Here is a 25,887-nt window from a genome sequence, read left to right on the forward strand (position 1 = left end):
TGAGATCAAAAGTTGCTTAGCCAAAGAACTACTGTGGTTTTTAAAAGACATTTTAAAGAAGTCAGTTTTAGACATTTCTGCTTACCCTGAGGTTGCTTTAGTCTGGCCTAAGCATTGAGGGTATTAATGACATTTATTTTAATCACTTTCATCTCAATCAGGTTTCAAATTATTATTAACACTGATGTTTCTCCTGAGCAAGAAAAACACACAAAAATTAATTTATTCTGTAATGTTTTTATGATGCCCATTTAGAATTATTTTCATATACCAGTCCTGGAGGCAGAACTACTCATGATTGCATACAGGGAACTTTTATACCTCTTCTACAGTGCAGCAGCCTGATTTCTAATGATACTATGATTTTTTTGTGTGTCCTTGACCTAGATAAGGCCGGTGTTGTTTTGCTACCCATTAAATGAAGAGAAAATCGTCATATTTCTAGATGATGCAGCAACAGTGTTGGAACATGCAGGTTTGAAGTACTCAAAACTTATCTTCACAATAGATATTTGCTGAATTTCTGTGAACGTTAAAACTCTTTTTTGAACCTCCAGAATCTTGAAGAAGATTTTCCATTGAGCATGTGACTGTGTTTCTGTCTCTTGGATTTATTTTAAGAGCATGGCAGTTGAGGGGTTTGAGTAAAGCGAAGAAGCAAAGACAAGCAAGGAACAAATCACAGCAGGTTGGAGGCGTGCCTGAGAAAAGCTTTAAACCACAAAGTGGCAGCATTAATGCATCAAGAGTGGAAAGGAACCTGAGACAAATACCTTGGATGGTGGGAGGTGTCTGGAAGCCCTTGTGAATGATGGTAGACAGCATATGGTGTGTGGGTGTCCACTGTGATCTGTTTCCACCCAGCAACACATGAACAGTACCCAGTCTCAAAGTCATATTTCCTCTTTGTTATAGTTCTACATGCTCTTAATTTTTATCCTTCATGCCCTCCTGAAATGTTACATTTGAAATGGTTTCTGGTCTGTTCTAAACATTTAATTCCTAGAAAGATATCAACAAACCAGAGGGACTTCTAAGAGGAGTGAGAAAGAAAAGCTGTGGAGGTGATTCACAGTGAAAGAAAATATTCACAATAGGTAACAATGGTAACTGTGATAACAATGAATGCTGCCCATTGCTCAGCAGCAATTTCAACATGTGTCCTAACCACATACCCTCACAGTATCTATTTCTAGGGGGACATTCTTTATTGTGTAACAGTATGTTTGTGTATTTAGCAAGATGCAGAAAGGAGGGGAATGGCTATAGGTCCTGATTGCTAGAGCTTAGAAAAGGGAGAGAGGAGGGAAGGAGATCAAGTGTTTTAATTGCATGTGTTGAAGATTTGTCAAAAAGAAAAAATGTGGAAGAAATAATAATAATAATAATAATAATAATAATAGTTATGAAATCCCCTCCATTTTGAATGTGGAAATGGTGAATGAAAAATTACAGCCAGATTAACAAAAGTCAGCTGGGTATAATAAACCCTGAACTCCATTTCTGCAACAGCAGAATTTTTAGGTTTTGCTCCCTCACTCATATATCCTTCAGGACAAAAAATCTGACAGACATTTATCCTGGTGTCACTGAGATCACATTTTGAGGACAATGGTAGAATTGAAAAGGAGATTAGATCACGGTTTGGCTAACACAACCTCTGTTGTCACTGGTGTTGTGTCACAAAGAAAGACCCACAGTCAGAAACCAAAGGGGCTCTGAGTGAGTGGCTGTGAGGGAAAACTTGTTTTCCATTTGTATGATGAGAAAATCAAACCTGGAAGTGAGAGAAGCATAATGAGTAGAGGAGCGCAAATAAAAAACCCCTAGTTTTTTGTAGATTCACTGTTCACAGTAAGTACTAAAATCCTGCTATTAAGAGTTATAATTGTTCAAGGCTTTATTGTTTAGACACTTAGAGTCATCCACTAACTTACGTGTTTCAATTTCAGACTAATCAAATAGAAACCAAAAAATCTTCATCAGCTAAGGAGCACCTAATCTCAGAACATTAAATCACAACAAGATATTTTGATTTGAGCATTCACATCTCGAACTGATCATAAAGCCCTCAAGAGATTTGATAATATGGACTTCACCCTTACCCAAGAGCAGGTTCACATAGTTATCTTTGTGTTGTTTGTACATAAAAGGTTATTGTTATAGATGAGTGTGTACTATATTGTAAACCATCATTAACTAACAGAGATTTAGGGGGAAAATAATGAATTTTGATGGATTAATTATTACTTCAGGTGATATAATTAGCACATAAATATAGCAAGAAATTGATCCTATGCTTCTGAATAATACCTGAAAGTGTCACTACTTTACTGAAAACACTGAAGTTGTACTTGCAACCACTGAAAGCAGCAGACAGTGTGTTCGCTTTACTAATATTTCCAAACTGTGCCTGTACTACCAATTGGTTTCTAAGCCTTTCCTTTAGTATTTGTTCAAATTTCAAGATCAAGTTCCATCAGTGCCTACCAAAACAGGAACGACATTTCTGGGCAAAGCTTATTAAAGCAGTCATTTAACACTGTCATCATATATTAGAGAGTGAACTTTAATTTGTCAGGTAGCAAACCTGCTTAGAAACACAACACCACAATGGGTATGAAAACTGATTTACTATAAATGATGCACCTAAACTCATGACTATACATTGTGTTAGAAATGCATGCTTTGTGCCTTTATAGAATTTTGACTCCTCAAAAGATGCAGCCTGGGTCTTGGCAGGGTGTGTGTATCAATGTGTGGAACACTTGGATGTGAAAAACAGTCAGTTGTGACAATCAGCCAGTCAGAAATTTTGAACACCTTCCATCTCTGCTCCATTTATGGGCATCAGTAAATAAAGCTCTGTTCTTAAAGATGTGTTTTCATTTATTTTTTTCTGCCAGCTAGTGCCAGGCAACTTAGTGGAGCCTTCCAACATTGCCTCCGTATGGAAATAAATTGACTCAACATTGTATTTTTTTCCCCCAGCATAAAATGTTCCCTCTCTCTTTCACACCCTTTTGGTTCCTGAGTAAACAGCTTCAAAATAAACAATTAGAGGGCACTTGTAAAGCTTGCTATCAGTTACTTAGATTTGTTTTTGTGTTTCTTTTTAAATAAATAGTTACATTAAAGAGAAGAGGGAGACAATCTATTTCTACAGCTGCTGGTCCTCAGTTCATTCTCAGAAGCAAAGTAATGATCTCCAGATAAATATTACAGCTATTGAAGCTTTGAGGAGAAATGTGCTTCAGTCTGATCCTTGCAGCTTGAATTTGGATTTTTAAAATGGTCTTTTTTTTTTTTTTCTAGTGGTAAATGAATACTTGTTTTTTCTGTGTAATTTTCTTCTTGGTTTACAGCTGGGTTCAAAAAGTGCAGCAGACCACTTTCCCCCTGTGACTTCCCCCCTCTTCTTTTCTTTCCAGTTCTTTCATGAAGGATGACATTTTCTGTCCATAAGGATGAATGTTTTCAAAGAATCACGACATCTGTAACAAAAACAAACAAACAAAACCCCCAAAATGACAAGAGCAACAACAAAAACAATACAAACAAACAATCAAACAACAAAAAAACCCCCAAGACTTTGTGGAAAGCATTCTGGGCTGTGGGACAGAAATTCATGTCCTGCCTTCCAAATGTGCTTTCACATGTGACTTCCGGCAAATTACTTGATCTCTCCAGTTCTGTATCTACATGAGCTCAGCAACATTTTTTAATATATGGATACACAGGAACTAACGTTCTTATCACTGCCGCTCTATTCTGTTACAGTTTAGATAAAACTATCTTTATAAAGGTTTAATAGTGTTTAAGAAAAAATTGATTTTATATAAAAGTTACATTTATTGCAAGGAAACAAATGGAAGAAGAAAATATCTATGAACTTCCAGCTTATCTGGACAAAGACTTTTATTAGCTGTTTCCTTGGTAACTTTTTGCAAGAAACCTTTAAAGATAACTTTGCATTTGGGAGTAGAGAATCTTGAAATATGACAAAGGCTACTGAGAAGTCTTAATACAAAGGCACAATGTATCCCAAGAAAGCTTTCATGATGTTGCTTTTATGGCTGAATCTCTGAGGAAAAAAATATTCTGCAAAGAAAAGCACAGCAAGAGAGCAAAGATGATCAGATGTATTAACACACAGAGTCAGCAACAAAGCAGGTAGGTCCTCGTTTGGTTTTGGTTTTGTTGGATGTGCTTTGGGTTTTTTTTCTGAGACACTGCACTAAGCTTGATAGGATTTCTCCAGCTGGAAGACTCAAGAGCAAGAGGGAACATTTTGCTTTCCTTCACAGCAGCATTCCTGAAGTAGATTAGATGTGTCACGAGAGATGATGCAGGGTAATTTGTAGAAGGAGATGATACAATTAACAACATGAATAGAAAGCAGAAGCAGTCAATAAATATTTCTGTTCCATAATTGTAAACAGGCAAGAATAATGTACTTGCACAACGTAAAGATGATGAAGCACCTTTCAGCTCACCTATCACCCAGGATAAGCAAAGAGGAATTTGTGTGACCTAGATGAGTTACACATCACAGCCCCAACTGGTGATGAAAATTTTGACAAATCCTGAGGAGAACTCAGAAGAAGCTCAGAAGAGTTACAGCAACCTGCAAAAAGTATTCAAGAGGTATATTTAATGAAAAATATTTGCATTTTTCTAGGCCAAAGGAAAATAATGGAATTTGATTACTAAAGATTAAAGGCTTTGAATTGAAGTAATGTCAGAGTACTTTATGGTTGCTGAAAAAAAAAAAAGAAATATTTTTGAGGAAATGACAGTTTGTGGATGCCCAAAGAGCCTGAATTATTCAAGTCATTATTAATTATTACATTACTTAAACTTTTGTAAGGATTTAGAACCTTATGACATTATAATTAAAAATACTGCACTGTGAATTACCAAGGAGGAGATGATGAATGGTATAACTGACAAATTTTAAGGAGTTCTTATTCATAGAGAATTGTCATTATAGGTTTTTTTAGTGGGAAAAATCACCATGGAAAATGTTCCTGATACTGCTCAAGATTTTTATCCATGATCTGGTAGTAAATATATCAACACTGTCAATAAAGTATGTGATTGGCACAAAGAGTAGAGGAATGCTGAAAAATGATGAACTAGAGCAGTCAGATACAATGACCAAGACTACCTGATGAACTGATGTATTCAACCAAGATGCTTTTTCAGTTTGGGTAAATGCAAAATTTTATCCATGTAAATATAGGGAGTGCAGGTCATTCCTACAGCAGAGGAATAGGAACTACAGAGGAACATATTTAAAGTATATAGGGATAATACTAGAGAAAGAATCAGTGGGTTCTGCAGTGGTTTTCTGCATCAAAAACACTCATTCTAAGTCTTGTATGTGGCAGAAGTTAAAATAAAAAACATCTCCTTATACAGTATGGATGAGATGATTATTATCCTACTAATAGTTCTAGAGCCTGCAATTTCAAAGGAATAATTAGAAAATTGGAAAAGAAACCTATTCTAGTTATTCAAGACCTGAGGAATATACAATACAGTGAATCCTACAGGGGTTTTCAGCCTTTTTTGTCTAGCAGGGAAAGCCCACATGGATGGTCTGGACACTAAATGTCATTCAGTTGGGAAAGACAGTTGTAATACAGTGGTTAATCAATAATTAAATGCAAATGTACTTGAGAAACTAATAAAATTTTGCTGGATTCTTCTCTCCTAATTTCTTCATACCAAGGGACATATTTTCGTCACAGACTCTTGCCTCCATAAGAGAATAATGTGGAGAATCATCAATATCTGAGATAGGAAGAAGTTTGGACTAGATGATGATATAATGCTGCCTGCCATGGAAAGAGATGATTATGGAAAGGGGAAGCCTGGTACTAGTGACAAACCAGGTACTGGTGACAATCCAACATCTTTGGATCAGATCTTGGCTGCATCAGCTTTTAACAGTTTGAACAGTTTTAGGATTCTGACAAGATTTAAGCCTGAATAGCAGGGCAATAATTCCCAGTGGCCTATCATCAACATGAATAAGTGATTTCCATATCAACAGGAACAATATCATAGAGATAACAGAAGTTACATTTATAGAAAGAGTAATTTATATAGAAATTTACATTTATAAAAAGTGTAACAAATTCCTCCCTCTCTACTCATTCTGTCAGGAGGAGAGCTGTTGGTAACAGAACTTTATAGCTATAACAACTGATATTTTTCTCTGTAGAGGTACTAAGTTAAATCCCAGCAATATCACCCAGCAGAGCAGCTATCACAACATCAGCTCCTATGCTGGTAACCAGACAATTTTCTTTATAGCACTCCTGTGTGTGTATTTTATATACTACTGCTAAAAATATCAATTTTATTCCTTCTTTAGTAACCTCTTCCAGAGATCATGCATCAACTTACATATCATATTTCATAAATAATTATCTTACTAGGAAATTTAACTTGGTGTAAAAATAAAATGTCAATCCCATTTTTCTTCTACAGAAATGTCCTTATGCCAAGACAAGATGAATCCTCCACCATATGCTCATAAATGAAAGAGAAAATATGTTATCTAATGGTTCTTTGTTAGCAAACTATTCTAATTGATTTATTTTTCGTAGTAATTGCACTGCTAGAATGTATCTGTGCTTAAACTGCTACCAGCTCTGTCTAATATCTCCTATTTTAAACGCTGGGCAATGAATGCAAAGAATTTATCATATTGTCACAGATGAAGAACTATATTTCTAATACTGTCTAAAATGATTGCACTTTTAAAAAATTATCTTAATTCCAGAAAAATGTAAATATTTGTTTGAGACTGGTTATTAACCCAAAAGACTGGGGTAACAAAGAGCAAAGACAAAGTACTTTCTTTTTGTTCTCTTCCTGAATTTATGAACATATACAAAGAAGTTTGATATTGCAGATACTCATTCTTGTTTGAAAGCTGTATGGATGATGTTTTGGGCTGACATGTCCTACCACAAGGGATTGAAAATCAGAATATACCAGCAAAAATTAAAACAAAAGAGAAAAAGGAGAGAGAGAGTAGTGAAGTCACTAAGCAGAAGGTTTTGCTTTCAAAATGCCAGGATAAAATTTATGAGATAGGTGGCCTCCAACATTTATACTGCAGCTTGTCTTTTTCAAGTGTTCTATAGGAGAGCAGAGAGGAAAATCTGTACATTTTCATGTGAGCAACCATTGTTTTTAAAATCACCAATATTGCTCTTTAAAATAACAAATGAAATATTAAGACATTTCATCAGAGCAAGTATTAAGTCTGAAAATAATGGTGCAGTTTTATGCTATCCTAAGAGTTAAGCTTAAAATCATGGGAAGTCAGTCAATATTCTGTTCCTGGTACTTTCATGCTCATGGAGGACACAGTGTGGCATGTTACTACCTCATCATCTCATCCCAGTCCTACTGCGTGCTGCAAAAGTGTCTTCATGATCATGGCCTTTAGTGAAGTTGCCGAGTGAGCTGGAAGGATTGTTCCTCAAAAACGTCAATACTCAGGGAATGGCCCAGCTTTATTATAAAACAGCTCTCACAGAATGTGTAACAAATGTGGATTATGGCAAAAATTATCTTTTCCCTGAGTACACCCATGATCCAACACCTACTCCAGTTACTAACAGGCTCCATGAACTTTGATCAAGCACTTAAACCCTTGTAAATTTTTCTTACGGCTGAATTATGTTGTCTTTATTTCCCATTGTGAGCATTGCTTATTTGAAAGTTAGAAAACTCTTTTGGTGGATTCCTGCTGGAAAGGTCAAGCCATATATCCCCATGTAATTTTTATTGACCAAATTTTACATAGTGAAAATGGATGGGGAATCACCTGTCGGAGAAAGTTGCCTAATAATAATGGCTGGAAAACCTACAGCCTCATTAAGAACAGATCTCCTTCCCTAGTGCTATCCAGACAGCTGTGAAACACGACAATAGATTGCAACCTATCATCCAAGGTGTATAATTCATTATTCAAAGAAACCTGGTTTAGGCATCTAGGAAAACTGCTTTTGCTGTAGACAAAACAACAGCAGAAAAATGATATTTTGAAGAACACACTGAAGTTAGCCATGAAAATGACTGCAGAAAGAATCAAACAAGAAGAGCAGAGAGTCTCAGTTAACTAGCTGCTGGTTGTGAATTTTCAGTTTAACTTCCTAGAAGTGCTCAGGTTAGGAAGGATCTCTGGAGGATTTGTAGTCCAGTGCTCAAAGCAGAGCTAATGGCAAAGTTAGATCAGGTTGTTCAGATTCTTGCCCAGCTGAGCTGGCACAGTGCCCCACTCGGATCGAGCTGGGATGGGCTCTGAGGAACCTTACGTAGTGGGTGCCATCCCTGCCTATGGCTGGGTGTTGGAACCAGATGATCTTTAAGTTTCTTTCCAGCCCAAACCATTCTATGATTCCATGAACTTTTGGGCCAGCAGTCCAGTTTGCTTTCCATGCACTTTGGGGTCCAGACTGCATTTTCTCAGTTTGCCTACCGGGCACTTCTTGGATAATGTATTTAAAGACCTGCTTAATTTCAGGTGAACAATATTTTTAAACTACTTCTCATTCACAGACTCAGATATTTGATTAGAGAAGGAACTCAGGTTGATTAAACCTGACTGATCTTAGTAAATCAGAGGTAGAAATTAACAATCACCTTCTTGTCTTTCATGTACCTTCCACAAATCCTATTTACTTTCAATGCACTAGTACTGGAGCCTTGTTCATTCTCTTGTTTTATTCTTCTAAACTTCTGTTCAAGTCTATAATTGACAAAATCATAATGAGAATAACATATTAAACAGAATGAACTAGTAATCACTTCTTCTCATTAATCTGGAGTTTTATTAAGTCTTGAAGAAGCACTTGATAATTTGGAATCTAGCTCTAAACATGTTTTAAGTATTTTAAAATCCTTCGTAATTTTTTTTTGTCTCTTGAACATGAAGAATTCAATAGTCCTTTATTTTTCCATTTTTCCAAGACTTGCCAAGATATCATGACAATTGAGATTTTTAATCCACACTTTCAGACTGAGATATCTAAATTTTAGCGCCTTGATCTAATGTCACTATTCAGAAAGCAGTTTGATTTTCAGGTGTTTGGCAGTTCACTTCTGAAAATGTCTTTAATTTGCTTGTGTCTCTCAGACAGTTAATTCCCCCCTGACTCGGTAGGAAGCAGACTGAAATTAAGTGTGGTTTTCATACAGCTTTCTTAACAGCTAGCAGACAGGAGATACATCTTTGCTCCATGAACAACCTAGGCCAGATATTTTATGTGTAGCTTAGCAGTGAACGGTTCCATATTTCATTAGCAATCTCCAGTACAATTCTGTGCTCCTTGTGCCTTTAGCAAAATGCAAGAAATTACAAGGCTGACGTGAAGTGCAGGAGAGAGGAACATTATAAAAGGAACTACTTAGAAAGTGAGAAGTGGAAGTGCTCACTTGCTTAATATTAGTATAAAAACCACCTGAAGATGAGAGGAATAGAAGCATTCTTTTCTTTTGGGTTTGTTTTTTTTTTTAATGCATTGGGGTGTTGCACATCCTAATTGAAACTTGTGGAGCAGAAAGCTGATCTTGCAGTAATGTTTGTGGATACAATTATGGAAATCCTTTGAGTGTGATTAAATTATACAGTGCCTGGATATTGAAGTCATTTCGATACTTATGTCTGCAGTAGAGTCCGTGGCAAAGTAGGAGGTGACATCTCCCTGATCAATCAGTTTAGGAAGGACAGAATATGCAGTAGTTTTCCAATTAGCAAGTTTTTTCCAGGGCTAAATACCACCCATAAAAGAGTCAGTTCTGCATGGTCTATTGGACAAATTTAAACACATATGAAGTAGAGACATCCCTGAAAGATCACTAAGAAGACCTGATCAGTATAAAATGGTTCTATAACAGAAGAAAAGGCATATCTTAATATTAATTGGAGTAAGGAAAGATTTTAGTTGATTTATTGCTAAATCCAGGTCTTCGGTCCCTTTTATAAATCTAGGTTATGGAACTTGGTACAGTTATTTGTTTGAGATACTGTAATTTATCCACCACCACAGAAATATAGGTTTGTTTAGTTCTTGTTGTTCATCTCAAAGAGGTGGTTGATTCTTTTCATAGGTAAAGAATGTTTTAATTTATTATCTGTTGTGAATACCTGGGCAGGTGTCCAAAGCTCCAGGATTTGTTGTTAATAAACAAAACTTGAGAATAGAGGAAGAAATTTTTTCCACAGAAAAAAAATGGAAACTGTGTCTAATACAAAGATATACTTTAAAAATAGTGTTTCCTGAGAAAAAATATGGTTCATCCAGAATATTAAAATTCAAATGCTTAACAGTTCTGTTTTCATGAAAAATCACATAACTCCAGAACAGTGTAGGTTTTCTACAATATTCAGGCTCCTAAAATTCACTAAAAATAGTCAGACTTAAGTCTCGCTTCCCAAAGCACAGATATTCTTTAGCTGCTTCCTCACTTATAGAGAAATTAATATTCAAGGCCATTATCAATTTTTTCATCTCCATAACTTGGGGATAGATTTTACCCAGGAAGTGTTTTAATCACCTTGATAACTTCCAGTTCATTGCAAACTCACTTGTTTCTCATTTTGGGTGAGAATCACCTATGGTCTAAGGGCTCTGGAGGAAGGCATATGTGCTATGTGTATTAGTAAATGGTTCAAATGGTTAAGTATGTTCCTGCTAAAAAATTGCATCTCATTTCCAGTTTGAAGGTTTGGCTCTCAGCCACTGGGTCTTGTTATCACAGATGAAAGAGCCCTCTGATATCAGGCACTGCTCCCTGCGTAGGTGGAATGTTCCCCATGTTGTCCATATTAATCTGATTCATTGCTGCTACTGCATTATCTTTCATCATTTTTCCTAACTGTCAATTTTCAAAATAGTGCTGGTTTTGATATGCTGCTTGTTTTTGTAGCTGAGAAGCCATGAAGTAGCTGGAGAGGACTTAAAAGAGATCTTCATCTGGATGAGTTACTACTGATAGGAAAAAAAAATTCTACATCTTTGAAGGATGTCTTACACTTTGGACTACAATTTTCTGGCAACTTTCACCACAGAGGTCTCACATTTGCTTTAATAAATGACTGAAGTGCCTAGACATTTATTTTTCTATGTCTGGTTCCCAAATGGAAGCTGGATCTCCCGTGGTAGGCATATTAGATCGAGTTTTTCTGGCCTAATTTCCAGCAATATCCCCATGATTCCTACTAGCTACCTGTCCTGGTAGTGCACATCTGGCCAAGAAGAAACCCAAGGCAGGTGGATTTACATGGAATCTAGGAAATGTCCCAGTGCCTGGAAAGTATTAGCCACTGCAGAGTAATCCATGCAGTTCAGCAGATAGCCCTGGGAACTGACTGTAAAGCTGCTTAATATAGTAGAGTGTCTGAAATTCTTCCCCTCCTCTGCAGCTTAGACATATGGCTTAGAATTCATGGAAAAGAGATGGATTCCAGCATCCAGAAACCTCTACTGTGAAGAAGTCTACAGAAACACTTCCCAAGAACTCAGAAGAGATTGCAAAAGAGACATTATTTTCTCTTTTCTCTCAAACCTGCCAAGGGTTTCATGCATTTGCCTAGTAAGTGAGAAAAGAGGCTGTTCTCATCAAATTCTCTTGGGGCAACTCAGAAGGATCTCTGAACACAGGGATGAGGCCCTTTTTGTCAAAGGTGTACAACTGCATCAAGAAATATCACTCACAAATCTCTCGGGTTCCAATTCATCCCTCTTTCCCAAAAATCCAGGAAACTGCACAGTCACATTTACTTTCCTTTTCTGTGATTTTGGTTTTTTTAAGTGACTTACTGAGCCATAACAAGTATTTCTTTTTTTTTTTTTTTCCCAAAATGGAAGAAAAATTTGTTTATTCAGAAGCATTTACTAACAACTCAAAAATCAATATAAAACACAGTATTGCTGTCATACTTGTATTCAAACAGATCTAAGACATATTACACCCTTGTTTTTGTGACAAACCTTTCTCCTTTGTGAAAAGCTTGTTTTACAAAGTAACAGAAAGAAGGGTGAAAAGAGTGACTTGTCAGAAGCTGTGCTTCCAAGCTGTTTGGAAAGGGGAGAAAGATCTGGCTGGTTGCTTACCCAGAAATTTTTCAAGATGCTTTTTGCTCAGATGAAATTGCAAATAAAAGCTCAGTCGGAATGTACTGCTGGTTTGTTGAACTTATAATGACTATTGCAAATACAAGAGAATACTCAGAAGCCATACTGTGGTTTCATTTCCATCTTGGAAGATAAGAAAAGCTGTTGTTTACACTTGAAAGATGATATTGAAGAATTAAATAGTGCCTCATTATCTCACCTAGTTCCACTTCTACTCAGATTCTTTTCTTGCCCTTATTCCTGTCACTGACCATACTGAATACCTTTCTAACTGAAAGAGAATTAAGATGTGGAATGAGGTACAAACAAATGCGTGCCTCATCTAGAGCTGGTGGATGACAAGACTACAGATAAGTTTAAAGTCTGGGGTTTTACCTCCATAGAGACTTCAGAAAAATGCAGAGGGAAAAAAACTGAAACTCACAAATTTTGAATGCCCTCCAACATTTGATGATTTGATTATTTCGTTCACATCTCTGTTTACAGACTTTGAAGCTGCTTTGTGAGGTAGTCAGAAACAGAAAACTTTTACAAGGTAAATAACTGAAAGAGTTGAGAATGAAAGAAGAGACCCTCTTCGGCTAACAGGATTCTAGGGCCCATAAAAAAAAAAAAACAACATGGTCCTCTGAGTAATCTTGAAAACACATGAGAATGACCATAGAATTTAGTTTCTCTTTAGGGATCAAAATAAGCAGCAACTTTATCAGGATAGTACAGCACTAAGAGCCTGGCCTTGGACAACATAATGTGAACTGACAGCCTTTCCGAGGAATTTTAAGGGTTTGTCTCTATCTGCAGTTGCTTCACATTTCCAAATTTGGCTCTGAACACCAATAAGAAGCATTTAGCAGAACCAAATACTGGATCCAATTTTCTGAATGAACATTCATAGGACCATCCTTCTTCCCAGACTAAGACATTTTACTAATAAAGGACACACAGAAGACATCATTGACGTCTTGTTTCAGAGTCTGCATCCATTACACTCTTGTAATGAAGAAGGGAAGCAAAATACAAAAAACAAAATAAAACAAAATAAAGGAAAATTATCAATTGATAAAAGAAAAAATATCAAACCTGCTTGCTAAAATAAACAGATGGAAAAGGCAAATTATTAGTGAATACTTGTTTTCTAGCAAAGCTACTGGGGGAAATAGAAGGAAGATGAGCAAGTAAATATGCACAGCATTCCTGGAGGAGAAATAAATAGGGATCCTATTATACTGCTGCTTATGCACAGCTTGGAAACTTCACTATAAAAGCTGCAGGGAATAGAAATACACTGTATGCAAGCAGAACATCCTTGGACTTTTTACGACACTACATGCATGCCATACCCTGAGGTTCCTATAAAATACTTATTATTTGCCAGTTCAAGCTGTTTGGCTTAGCTGTGATTTGGGTAATATTTCCTTCCACTGGAAGAAGTGCTCTGCTATTGGTATAGGCTGGAGTGCTAGAGCAGCATATCCTCATCTTTCTCAGATTGCTCATAAATTTTCAGACCACAGTTATCAACCACAGGTATTCTAAACTGCAAGTGACTCTGCCTGTGGATCCGTAGAGCAGGGAATATATACCAAAATTTCAAGTTCATTTATTCCTCCATTTCCATCGCTGTGTATTTCTTATCATAGATTTAAAAATATTAATTTACCTGGGCTCTGACATACATGCAGAAGTCCAAGGCGATCTCTGTTAGTTTCAGGACAAAATATAACACTGAGTAAACTCACAGGCTTTTACTATGCAAACCAAAGGTTTTTCTTGGTTTTCTTTGGAAGAATTCTCAATTACTTCAATCAAGAAAAATTTTGTAAAAGGACTGAGTAGGCGAAACAATGACAAAACTTGAGCTCTTTGACAGAGGACAAGGAAGTTTTGGTTAGAGGGAAGACAATTTGAGAAGAATTTCCTTTCCTGAGGCTGCACCTACAATCAAAGGAGGCTATCAACTATTGCATAACCCTGAGTATGGAAACAAAGGAGTTATTGGTGAGTAGACTAGGATGGTAGAAGTTCCTCGGGGTATATCCATAAAAGCTTCAAGGACATAGAGTGTGGAGTGAGAAGGGCATACAGAGAAGCTCACTCCCAAGGATAAATCCCAACTGTGCAGAGACTGGAAGGGAGCACTGGGGAGACCCGCTGCAGTGTGTGTTAACTCTCTCCTGTTAAACCAGGCTCTGCTGCACTGCTTTGTCAAGTCACATACTCTATTGCAGGACTGACTTCTCTGCCACCATCCCCACGGCCCAGACTTGGGAACACACAAAGCCCACTGCAAGACTCAGGGGCCATGAACAGCCTGAAGGCTCAGTCACAGAATGGTTAGGTTGGGGACTCTCACTTCAGAGTGGCCAGGCCACGAGCTTTTTACCTTTAAGGATATTTCAGGGGATTCAGTAACTTAACTGCCCATGGGAGCAGAACTCGGGGAACTTTGCTCCAAAGGAAGTCAGTGATCAGGGTTCTTCTATCTTTTTCTTGGGATATTAAATATTCTCTCAGAGTAAACAATCTATTTGATGATTTTCCACTGACTGATACTTAGCTCTAGGAAAGGACAAGCTCATTTTGCCAAAATTGCCTCTGGATTAGGATGTTGCACACCCCATTGCTAGGGACATGGCCTACTGCAGAAAACATTACAATTTAATTATATTGGTGAATACAATATTATTTGTGAAATAAAATTGCCTTTTTAGGACTTATAGCATTCTTGGATCTTTAGAGAATCATTAAACAAAGTAATTCCCTATTACCTCAGTGAAAAGGAATTAATGAAAGAGTAAAGCTATCAGAAAGGTCTGAAAGCAAATGATTATGGGTTAATAATGTTTCAGGAATTTAAATGTAAAATCCTGCTAATAATCAGAAGAAATAGCTATGCAGGATCAAACTATCATGCAGAGCCTCCCACAATAATTTATTCATTAAAGAAAAGGAAAATTATTTTCTATTATTCCAAAGACTAACCTCACAGTGAAAAATAAATTGGCATTTATAGTGCTTCATCTCTAGAAGCGAACAGGAAAGATATTTGTGACTTGCAAACAAAAGATTTATTTCTATTAAAAACTAGAAAAAAAAAAAAAGAGTAGTTCACTTTCCTGGATACCCTTTTCTAACATTTTCATAGATTATACACCTGTGTGATAGCAAAATTATAATCTGATCACTTAGGATCATCTAACATATTCTAATTGAAAACTTTGCAATTATTTCAGTGTTTTGAATAGTACATGCAAATGCTCCTTTCCTATTTGACTGAAAGATCCTAGTAAATAAGTTTGGGTTTAAACCTCTAAATTTTTGGCAGTGCCTGGAATTCTGAAAGTAATATTATAGCCATTTTTCCTCCAAAAGCTCTTGAGAATTCTTGGAAAAATCACAGTCTGATGTCTGCATATGGGAAGCCTGTGAGACTAATGTGTGATAGGCTGTCAAAAATGGAATAATACAGAACTCCCTTAAACCAGTATGAAGAAAGATACCAAGTGAATCTCTGGCTATTCTACATCATCTGATTTCAGTTGCCTATACTTAGACTTTTACTGTTCTTTGAGGTATCTCAGATTATAAAGGCTTCTACAAGAGGCGGGCAAAGGCACCATCAGACTTAAAGAACACCAGAACTCCTCCTCTTTGAAAAGTAGCTGTTTGGGGCAATTAATTTTGGGTCATGAAATCCCACCTCTACATTTTTAGGTGTGGGGTAGGTGTCTGAGGTTCTGCCATAGATGGAAGATCTCTAACCAGGACAGTCTATGGAGCCGGCAGAACCTTTTGGCTGACCTGTTACCAGGTCTTCTGGAGGATGTGGTTTTCCTATAATTCCTGTGTGGCATGTGCCAACTGAATGGGAGCAAAGTTCAGATGAGGTATCAAGAAATTTTTTTTCTCTATTCAGTACAACCAACAGTGAGACAAGTTACCGGCGGGTGCTGTAGTCTCCATTTGTGCCTTTACTCCATTTGTGGAGTTTTTCAAAACTCGGTAAGATAAATAACCCAGAGAAACCTGAAAGGACCCCACAGATGACTCTATGACCTCATAGAGGAACAGAAAGTTGGAACAGAGACCTCCCGAGGTCTCTTACCACCTGATTTATCTCATGATCTCCCAATCCTTGGATACTGTAGAACACCTCAAACAACACTAACACCAAATGTTGACCATCTGGCAACGGCATTGAGCTCTTGAGCAGCTCTGGCTCCAGCTGGAGTTTATACACCCAGACCATACGCAGACATTTATACGTTGACAGCTGAATTGGGATCCTAGTCATGAGATGATGAATCCTGCTTCTCACATGATAGTTATGCATATGTAGAGAAAGGCAAGGTTCATCAGACATACATTTTTTCCATCTAATTCACAGTGTGTTTATCCATGTGTGAATGTGAGACACATCATGCAGGGATACTAGAAAATACTATGTCTGTCTTTTGAAAAAAAATGTTGTTTAGTTGGGTTCTGTGCAATTAATTTTCTGCTATTTAAGTCTAAGAGTAGACTAGAATGTAAGTGTTGTTTTATTTAAAAAACAGAGAGTGAGTAAACTGCTTTGGTTAAAACAGAATCAAGGGGTGCTTTATAGTGAGGATTTAAAGAGCTGACTTCTGAAGCTCATTGAAGAGAAGATGTGAAAATGCTGAATACTCTATTCCCAAGTAATTTACTCTAATTATCATGGAAAAGGGGAACAATCTCTCCTTCTAAAGAGATTTCCTTCAGAAAAGCCATGACTGTTCTTCACATCAAGTTTTTAATTTGGAAAATCAGGAAGAGAGGAGATTTTAGAAGCTTTCATTTTGAATCAGTTCTCAAGTACTTACTGAAAAGAATCAGAGTGGTTTTCCAGTAGTTTATCTGACTCATAAACCCAAGAGCTCTAAACGTTGGTGTGATGTTGAACTCTCCATAGTAGTGCCCTTCCAGAACTTTACTGCAACTTATGGCAAATCTGGAAATTACATAGACTGTGCAGCCAAATCTCTTTTCCCTTGGTTGATCAACTCTGTGGCTGGGCTACTGAGTAGCAACTCATAAATAGCAGAAATTTCTGTGGGCATAATTCTGGCAACTTTGAGAAATATAAAGGAAGCATGAGGGGAGAAATACGCTTTAGTAACTGTCTTCACAACACTCCTGTAAGGAAGCCAAAAATGTTCCCAATTGTACAGATGAAAACCAAAGGTGCATAGGTTCTCCTGAGCTGGTCATCTAGGGCTTCACTCATATATCTAAATACAGGAATATAATGTCAGTTGATATGCCCTCACAAATTCATGCTGTCTCTAGCTGCCAGTCCAAAAGAGGCAAACTGCCCTGAAGATTCTGTGTCATATACCGGTCCTACACAGGCATCTTGGATTCTCCAGAATACCTACTATGTCACTAGACACATTTGTGCAGTTAACTGAATAATCGAATATTTAATCCCTCCTTATAGTCAAAAGAAAGTAGTAAATAACTCCAAGATGCAGTCCCTGACCTTGTTCAGACATTTAAACTGTTCTGAATCATGACAAATGTAATTCAACATGTCTTTCATAAAGATATGAAAGACTGAATAATATCCCACTTATATGCAGCTATAGTTATTTTATATTTATATTCTATCAGATGCTGAATTTAAGCCAAGTACAAAGTAAGGGTGGCCATTTTAAGGAATTCTTCCTGTAACACATGTACCACAACACTGCAGGTTTTTCCATAGGAATGTGAAGCTGCCATGTGTGATCAGATGCTGGCAGCGAGACAAAACACCAGCACAGAGAAGCCTTAAAACTTCTCCAAATGTTTTGAAATCTTTACCGAAAAGTATTTTGAGTTGTAGAGAAGTGTCACAAAAGTCATCCTGGGATACTTCTTCCTGAAAAGAGGTTGCTGTGAGTTGGGGTAGGAACACGGGTTCCTCCCGTGACTGAGTGGTAGGAAAAGGGCAAATGGCCTCAAGTTGAGGCAGGGGAGGTTTAGTTTGGATATTAGGAAAAAATTTCTTCACCACAATGATCATCAGGAACTGGAACAGGATACCCAGGGAAGTGATGAAATTGTCTTCCCTGGAGGTGTTTAAAAGATGCATAGATGTGGCACTTGGGGACATTGTTACAGTTGGACTTGATGATCTGAAAGTTTTTTCCATACTAAATAATTCTTTTTTCTCTTCCTTTTAAGGATCTCACGACACCCACACTATCAGGAAGCTTCTGTGTTTTCTGAAGGCTCCCATCTTGCCAATCACAGGGGAATGCTGAGAGTTGACATTGAATGAATCTGCTATAAAGCACAGACATTTGCCCATAATTGAGTACATCTGTGGTATCTGCAGGAATGAAATACAAATCTTTTCAATTCTCTGCCTTTATCATATATTCACATAAATAATGGAGTTTTTTCAATTTTGACCTTATCAAAGTCAAAATCTCTCTTTCCATCATTGCCAGCTCTTTCTAAATTAACACAGCTTTCCTTTGAAATGAAACACATGAAAGAGTTTTATTGATTATTTTCTCAATAGAGAAAGTTTATATGGTAGATTATCACATCAAATATTCCTAACACTAATGAAAAAAATTACAAATGGATAACATTCTCTTTATTATCTAGAGAGGGAAGTGTCATTTTAAGTAGATTAATTTTATTCTTTAAATTCTGTGAACTGCAGGACAGCTCGTTTAGAATCTGATATGGACAAAATTAAGAGAGGTTTTGAAAGAAAAAACCAGTAATTTTAATTTTAATGCTCACCAGTGAAACTAAAAATGACACATAGTCATTTAGTTTCATAAAAAACAAAGATTATTTTGATCTATGGTAGTTATACTTATAGTCTTTAAAAAAAAGGAAACAAAAGAACATTTAAAATATACTTTTGAATTAAAAATACCATTTTGAAAATATGAGAGTGAATTATTCAGTCTCCTGATTCGATTTTTCCTTATTTTCAGTACAAACAATTCAGAAATGTGAGAAATTCATAGTTTTAGTGCCATTAAATCAGCCCTTCCCAAACACTAACACACAAACCTTTTGACAGAAAGGATCACCGAGTTTAACTTTGATCACTTCTAGCTCTCAAAAAACCCCCACCAACAGACTGTGATTGCAGTTTCTCGAGCTTATCCTTGACTTATATAGTTGCTCACTTTCTAGAAGATCTTTGTTTCAGCCTTCCAGATCATATCTTTATAGGAAGGTCTATTTAACTGAAAAGGCTGAGCTCTTCTGCAACACAATTTTGTATGAATCCCTGAAATTCACCTGGCACATCTGGTTTAGAACCACAAGTGTCCACATCCCAGTTGCACATGGGTTTTAAAGTTTACTGCGTAATGTTTTTACAGCAGAGTTGTCACTTTTATGTATATAAAAGCATCTCAGGTGCATTAGCAATGTACTCCTCTGGGGCTAACTGACTTTAATAGGTTTCTCAGCTATCACATTACTACACAGATTTATGCATTGTGGATCAAAAATAACACTTAGTAGTGCATATCACTGTCCTCTTTCATGCTCTGGACAAGAGTGTGGCTGTACACTTCTCTGATCAAGACCATAGTGGTTTTGAACATATAATAATGCCAAAGACTCGTGGATATTTCCTATCGAAGTTTTGCAGGAACAGGTAGGAGCTGAAGTTTCAGGACTGGCACCACAATAACCAAGTCAAGTCTTAACAGTGCAGCTGGTTAGTTCAGCACAGATTTTCAGATATGATTCACCATAATTCACCAGAAGTCTACTCTGAGGCAGTGTCATCCCAGGGTGCATTTAAGAGCCTAGGGGAGTTTATGCCTTGGAACCAGTCTGAGAATGCTGTGGAACATAGCTCCCTATGAAGAAAATTAGAAGAATCATCAATATTAAAATTCAGCTCAATTTATAATACATATATTCAGCTTAATGTATAATATATATGTTGTCCAGGAACAGGACAACACCAAATCACCTTGGTCTTAACAACAAAGATAATCCAAATTAAAAAAAAAAGGATTCTGGGCAGCATATGACAGATGCAAAGCAGAATATCTATGTCTGGTAGAAGAGACAGCTCCAGTGACTGAATACACAGCAGCCAGCCCCCTACACAGTGTTTTGAGAACTATCACCCACCAGAATATTTAGATTGAGGAATTCTTTGGTTACATCTTGACCAGCTTCAATATCCACCAAATGTTATTCCAACAAATGTACATTGAATATGACACACACACACTTTACATGAAAAAACCCTACCACAATTAGAATTCATGTTGTTAATTGCTGCTTTTGAAAAATACACAAAAATTTCCTTTTTGCCAAGCTCAGAGAAATGAGTGACCTTTGCAAGCCACTGCCCAAAGAGCCAGGGAAGGAATTGGCAGAAAAAAAAAGCTTTGTACATACTCTTAGAACTGTGCTGTTTCTAGAGCGTAATTTTTTACAGTGGTTGCTATGATTGTCATTATAGAAAAACACATATTGCCAATTATGCATACCTTTTTATTTTTCTACCATGCATAGTAAATACTATAATCAATAGTTGACTACCATAATCACAGCAATTACTATGCAGCTTTAATACTGAATCACTGCCAAGAATATTTTTCAACATCAAGACTGTCCTACTCTTCTCACTGTAAACATAGCAGTATGTTCCTCTCCAAACACTGCAGACAGGGACAACCTTTCTCCAACTCATCTCCCATGGGATTCAGAGATTTAGGTCAGATCCTAAATGCACGATGCATAAAAGTAAAAGAATGCTGGTAAATCCTAAAGCCTTTATAGGCTGGAGCTACAAAGAGGTGTCAGGACAAACCAAGAGATGAAGAAGATAAATTTTATTATTTAGTTAGTATTAAAATACATTCCACTAAAAATATATATAATCCTCTGGGAATACACACATACAGATACATATATACATATACATCTAGTCACACGTGTGCACCCATACCCACAATCGAACAAAAATGTATGTACGTATGGACACAGATAAAACTTTTTGCATTATAATAATTTTAAACTTTCCATTTAAAAATATTAAGCCTGAATGAAGAAACAGCAAAATAAATTCCTGTTTCTGAGTGTATCTCAGTAGCTGTATCTTTTCACTGTAGGGCTCCCCTCTCAAATTGTTTTGACACAGATAGGATTACTGCAAAATTGGTCATGAAATAAACTAATCTTTTATGCCTACCCCAACTGTTAGTATATTCTTATCTGCACTGGCAGTGTTAAATCTGTAGGTAAATATGAATTTGCTGGCTATAGTATAGCCTCAAAAGAACAGCATCCTGACAGGAGAACCAATATAGCCTTGATGCTAATCTTTATTTCTACAGACAGTTGCTAAGTATAAATACACTCCATCAGCTTTGCAACTCTAATCTAAAGCTGTTTATTGCCACACCAAAATAAGAAGTGGAGTAGAAAGAGTTTGAAAGCAAACCTAAACTTCAGAGGATATGTCAATGATTGATGACATTTTCTTGTCACTTGTTATTTGTATGAATAGATAGCACTACTATTTTGGAAAAGAAAATCTTTAAAAATGCATAGGGAGTATTTGAAATAGGAGCATTCAGGCATTCCAGGGTCATGCATGGTAAAAGAGTTGGGATGAAGAGGTGATATTTTGTCCAGTAACAGAATGTCAACACTCAGTAGAGCAGTAGGAAGGGTTCAGTAGAATTCTGCCTTCAAAGACTGGCAACTGCACGGGCTGGCTCAGGTAGAAGTATCCCAGGATGACTTTTGTGAGACTGGGCTACAATTTAAAACACCTTTTTTTGGAAAAGATTTCAAAACATTTGGAGAAGTCTTAATGCTGCTGTACGCTGTTGTTTTGTCCCACTGCCAGCATCTGATCACACTTGGCAGATCCGTGTTCCCATGGCAAAAGCTGTGATGTTGTAGCATGTGCACTACAGGAACGATCCCTTAGCAACAGGTATTCTATGATTCTGTGGTGAGCTGGATGACCACACCTATGTGTCCTGACTTTAAATTCAGTATCTGATCTAATATATTAAATAACTGTAGCTGAATATAAATGAAATATTAATCAATCTTTCTTGAATTTATTGAAGACATGTCAGGTTGCCTTAAGTTCTTTGGTAACATTTTGAAGCCATTTGAAAGAAGAAAAACTGTATTCCGTTTCTTCTCTCACAATGTTATGCAGACTGGACCTTATCCCATTCAGTCATGAGATCTGGATAGGCTTCAGAGCTGGGCACTAAAGAGCTGTATGCAATTTAATGAGATCAGGTGTTGGATTGTCCACCTGGGATGGGACAGTCCTGGTTACACATACAAATTGGGGTACGAGAGTCTGAAAAGCAGCTCCATGGAAAGAAGGTTGAAGATTTGCGTGGATGCCAAATTGAATATGAGTCCACATGACTAATCAAAAGGGCCAGCCCTATCCTGGGGTTCATCCAGCACAGCATCCATCACTGGCTGGTCAGCGGAGATGATTGTCTTGCTCTATTCTGCACTAATTTGACCTGGACTTGAGTGCTGTGTGGAGGTTTGGGTGCCTCAGTGTAAGAAAGACATAAAGTTGTTGGAAAGCATCTAAAGGAGGGGAATCAACATGGTGAAAGGCCTGGAGAGCAAGACTTGTAAGGAGCATCTGAGGTCCCTTGCTTTGTTCAGCTTGGAAAAGAGAAGAGGCTGCACCTTTCTCTGGGCGGACAGTGGAGGGGAGGGTGCTGATCTCCTTCCTCTGGTGACCAGCAACAGCACATGGTGAAATGGAGCCAAGATGCATCAGGGGAAGTTCAGATGGGACATGGGGAAAAGCTTCTGCATGGAGAGGTGGTCATTCCCTGAAAGAGGCTATCCAGGGAAGTGGTCACACATCAAGCCAGTCAGAGTTCAAGGAGGATCTGGACAACTCTTTTATCGTATGGTTTAGTTTTAAGTAGTTTTGCAAGGAGCAGAGAGTTGTACTCAATTATCCTTAAGGGTCCCTTCCAACTTGAGGTATTCTGTGATTCTATGATTTTAAATCAGATATTACAATTACCACATTTTTGCTGGGAGCTTTCACTGCCACTCTGCTGAGGTTCGTTCTCGCTTATACACCCAGCATGGTTGTGTGCAGCATCTGCTATGAAGGAAGACAAAGTTTCTTTCATCTTTAGGGGTAAAAGGCCTTTGGGGCACTGAGGCAGATTCCGCTTCAAAACTGATTGGGCTCTTTCAGTACTTAGTTTCCTAAATACTCACAAGATGAATGTGTGCATGCATGCTAAGTTCCGCATAGAAAATGATCTTGGTCTCAGAGATCATGTTTCATATTTTCTTCCTTACTATTTATGTTCTGCTCTGAAAGTAAATGAATACTAAATTGAATCAGCAATTCAGGCTTGCTACATTTCATTGATCTATGACAGATCAGAGCTTGATGCTGAGTTAATGTGGCCCCAGGCACCAACCTTTACCACTAATATGGTTTTAAAATTCTCTACTCAAGTCTATTTATTATGAATGTAATCTGTTTTAGGAAAGCACCTAAATCTCTACTAATGATTCATTCAGATGCATGCAGTGTCCTCATTTAAAATGTCCAGGTCAACCCCGCTTTTCCTGATTATTTTAATAGTGCACATTGTTCTATATTACTTGGTTTGCTTCCACTCTCACTCTGTTTCATATATTTTTTGCCTGACTCCCACTGAAGACAGACTGGGATGATTTATTTCCTTATGCAACACTCTTTGTATTCTATAGTTATTTTTTGCCACAGCAACACTTTATTACCTTCCTCTTTCAGCAGCTCACTCTCTCAGCCACAAGTAAAATTTAGGGAAGTTTTCTGAAATTTCTTATGATCTGCCAGCCAAAATTTTATCTGGGATACTATACCCCAGATTCTTAACTCAAAAAAAATTAGTTCTGGACCTCAGTGATTCTCCAGTGATTATCATCCATCAACACTAACAGGGAAGTGAGTAGATTCAGCCTCCTGATGTCAGCAGATAGGGTTCAAAAACATTTACATCTGTCATCCGGCTTGTCACCTTTGATAAGTCCTTTCTTTACTCCCTCTACTTTACTTATTTGATCCACGGCATCCCCTTCAATTTCTCCTTACCTTCCTCTCATGTGCTTATTCCTCCCAAGCACAAAGCAGGGAAATGGATGTTTCTGACTATTTACTAAATTGAAAAGTAAAACTCTGAGTTCAACTGGAATAATAATATTTTGGTCCTTCATCTAAAAGTGTTAAAAACAAAAGCCAAAAACATCCCCAATATATTTTCAGTCTTAAAACCAATTGTCAATCTATTGTACATGATACTTCTTGGGGTTGTCTTCTTCGTTTTTTTTTTTTTTTTTAATTTTCCCTTAAAGAGTAGGTAATTTTTCAAACAAAATGCCAAAACTATGAAACCTGAAAGAACATTTCCTTTTGAAATTATTACATAATATATTTTGACATTTTATAATGGAATCCTTAGTTGAAAAATACTGGCCATAATTGGGCTTAAACTGCTTCTCAGTATAACTTGAATTCATGAACATATGAATTTTTCAGTGAATTTACTGTCCATAGAAAATTTGTGGCCATGCCTACATACAATGAATAACGAGGTACTGTTATTCCTATTAATGTTGTATGCTTTGGCTTAAAATTTACACTGTCTTGTTAAAATAATTTCAAAATATATTCTGATTCCAATAAATACCCCTAGTGCTTCTGATGAACACTTCATTGTCTGCAATCAACTTTGGAATTTGAAGGCTTTGGATTTAATAGAGACACTCAAATTAATTCAACGTTAGATATATCTATATATCTCGTGGAAATACCTTCCATCCCTTGAAATTTCTCATCTAAAGGCTATAAAATAACAAATAAGATGATCTTGCAAGATCTCTGCCCTATTGAAATACTTCCAGGAGTATATACTTCCAGGCTGGTTGCTCTCTTGAGGGTTTGTTTCATGGCAGATTTCAGGCTCAGGTCAAATTTGCCCTTGAACATAAATGCTGTTGGCCATTTGGCTGTACACCTAGCTTTTATTTATCTGAGTTCTGGTAGGGCAGCTCATTGTTTCGGAGGAGTTAAAAAAGCACCTGAAAAGTCATGTGCATCTCGGTTGTGCATTTCTTCTGGTTGTCAAGGAAACCACCCCAGGATTCCTGGCAACAGACTTCATCTCAATCGGTAATGGAAACACCACAGGTATTAGCCAGTCAGTCACCTCCCACCGGGTGCTATTTTGGGAACAAGTCAATAGATCAGATTCTCCTCTTCCAGCAGCTCTGAAGCTGTGTGAGGGTTTGTCATGTGCCTTTGTCTCCACGGGGCTCGGCTCTCTGGCAGTTTCTCTGGGCAGAGAGGCATCCTAGAGGTGAGGCTGTTAAACACTGCTCTCAAAGTTCAAAAGAAGCCTTCAAAGCACTATGGTAAACCTGTCTCTAACTTTCCTGAACTCTGGAGTGATGGCTAAAAATTATCAGGGGGAAGAGGGTGGTAGCCTTTGTTTCAGATGGGCACTCTTTCTCTTCATGTACCAAAACTGTACAAAAGTATTTACATTTACATCCTTAAAAAAAAAAAAAAAAAAAAAAAAAAAAGGCATATTTGTAACGGATACCTATTTAGTCATTAAATGTCCCGAAGATGTTGACTGAGATATTCAGTTCTAGGAATGGCAGAACACTATGGTTATGGTTCTGGGGTCACCTGTGAGTGCTACAGGCAGTC

At 37.2% G+C, this 25,887-nt stretch overlaps 1 long non-coding RNA gene across 4 annotated transcripts in view; it reads left to right on the plus strand.

The window, feature by feature from the left end:
* Positions 1-25,887, plus strand: part of LOC121676698 — a 76,889-nt gene that overhangs the window by 45,305 nt on the left and 5,697 nt on the right. For 3 of the 4 annotated variants that reach the window (XR_006020540.1, XR_006020542.1, XR_006020543.1), the window contains 3 exons: positions 388-4,173; positions 10,957-14,162; positions 18,354-25,728. This is a non-coding gene — a long non-coding RNA (uncharacterized LOC121676698). Of the gene's footprint in view, positions 1-387; positions 4,174-10,956; positions 14,163-18,353; positions 25,729-25,887 lie in introns of those variants that run through there. The other variant, XR_006020541.1, reaches the window with a different exon arrangement.

Source organism: Corvus kubaryi, unplaced genomic scaffold (genome assembly GCF_017639235.1).
Source record: "Corvus kubaryi isolate FWS band 111438036 unplaced genomic scaffold, C.kubaryi_AGA036_p1.0 135, whole genome shotgun sequence".
In the NCBI taxonomy this organism is placed as follows: Eukaryota; Metazoa; Chordata; class Aves; order Passeriformes; family Corvidae; genus Corvus; species Corvus kubaryi.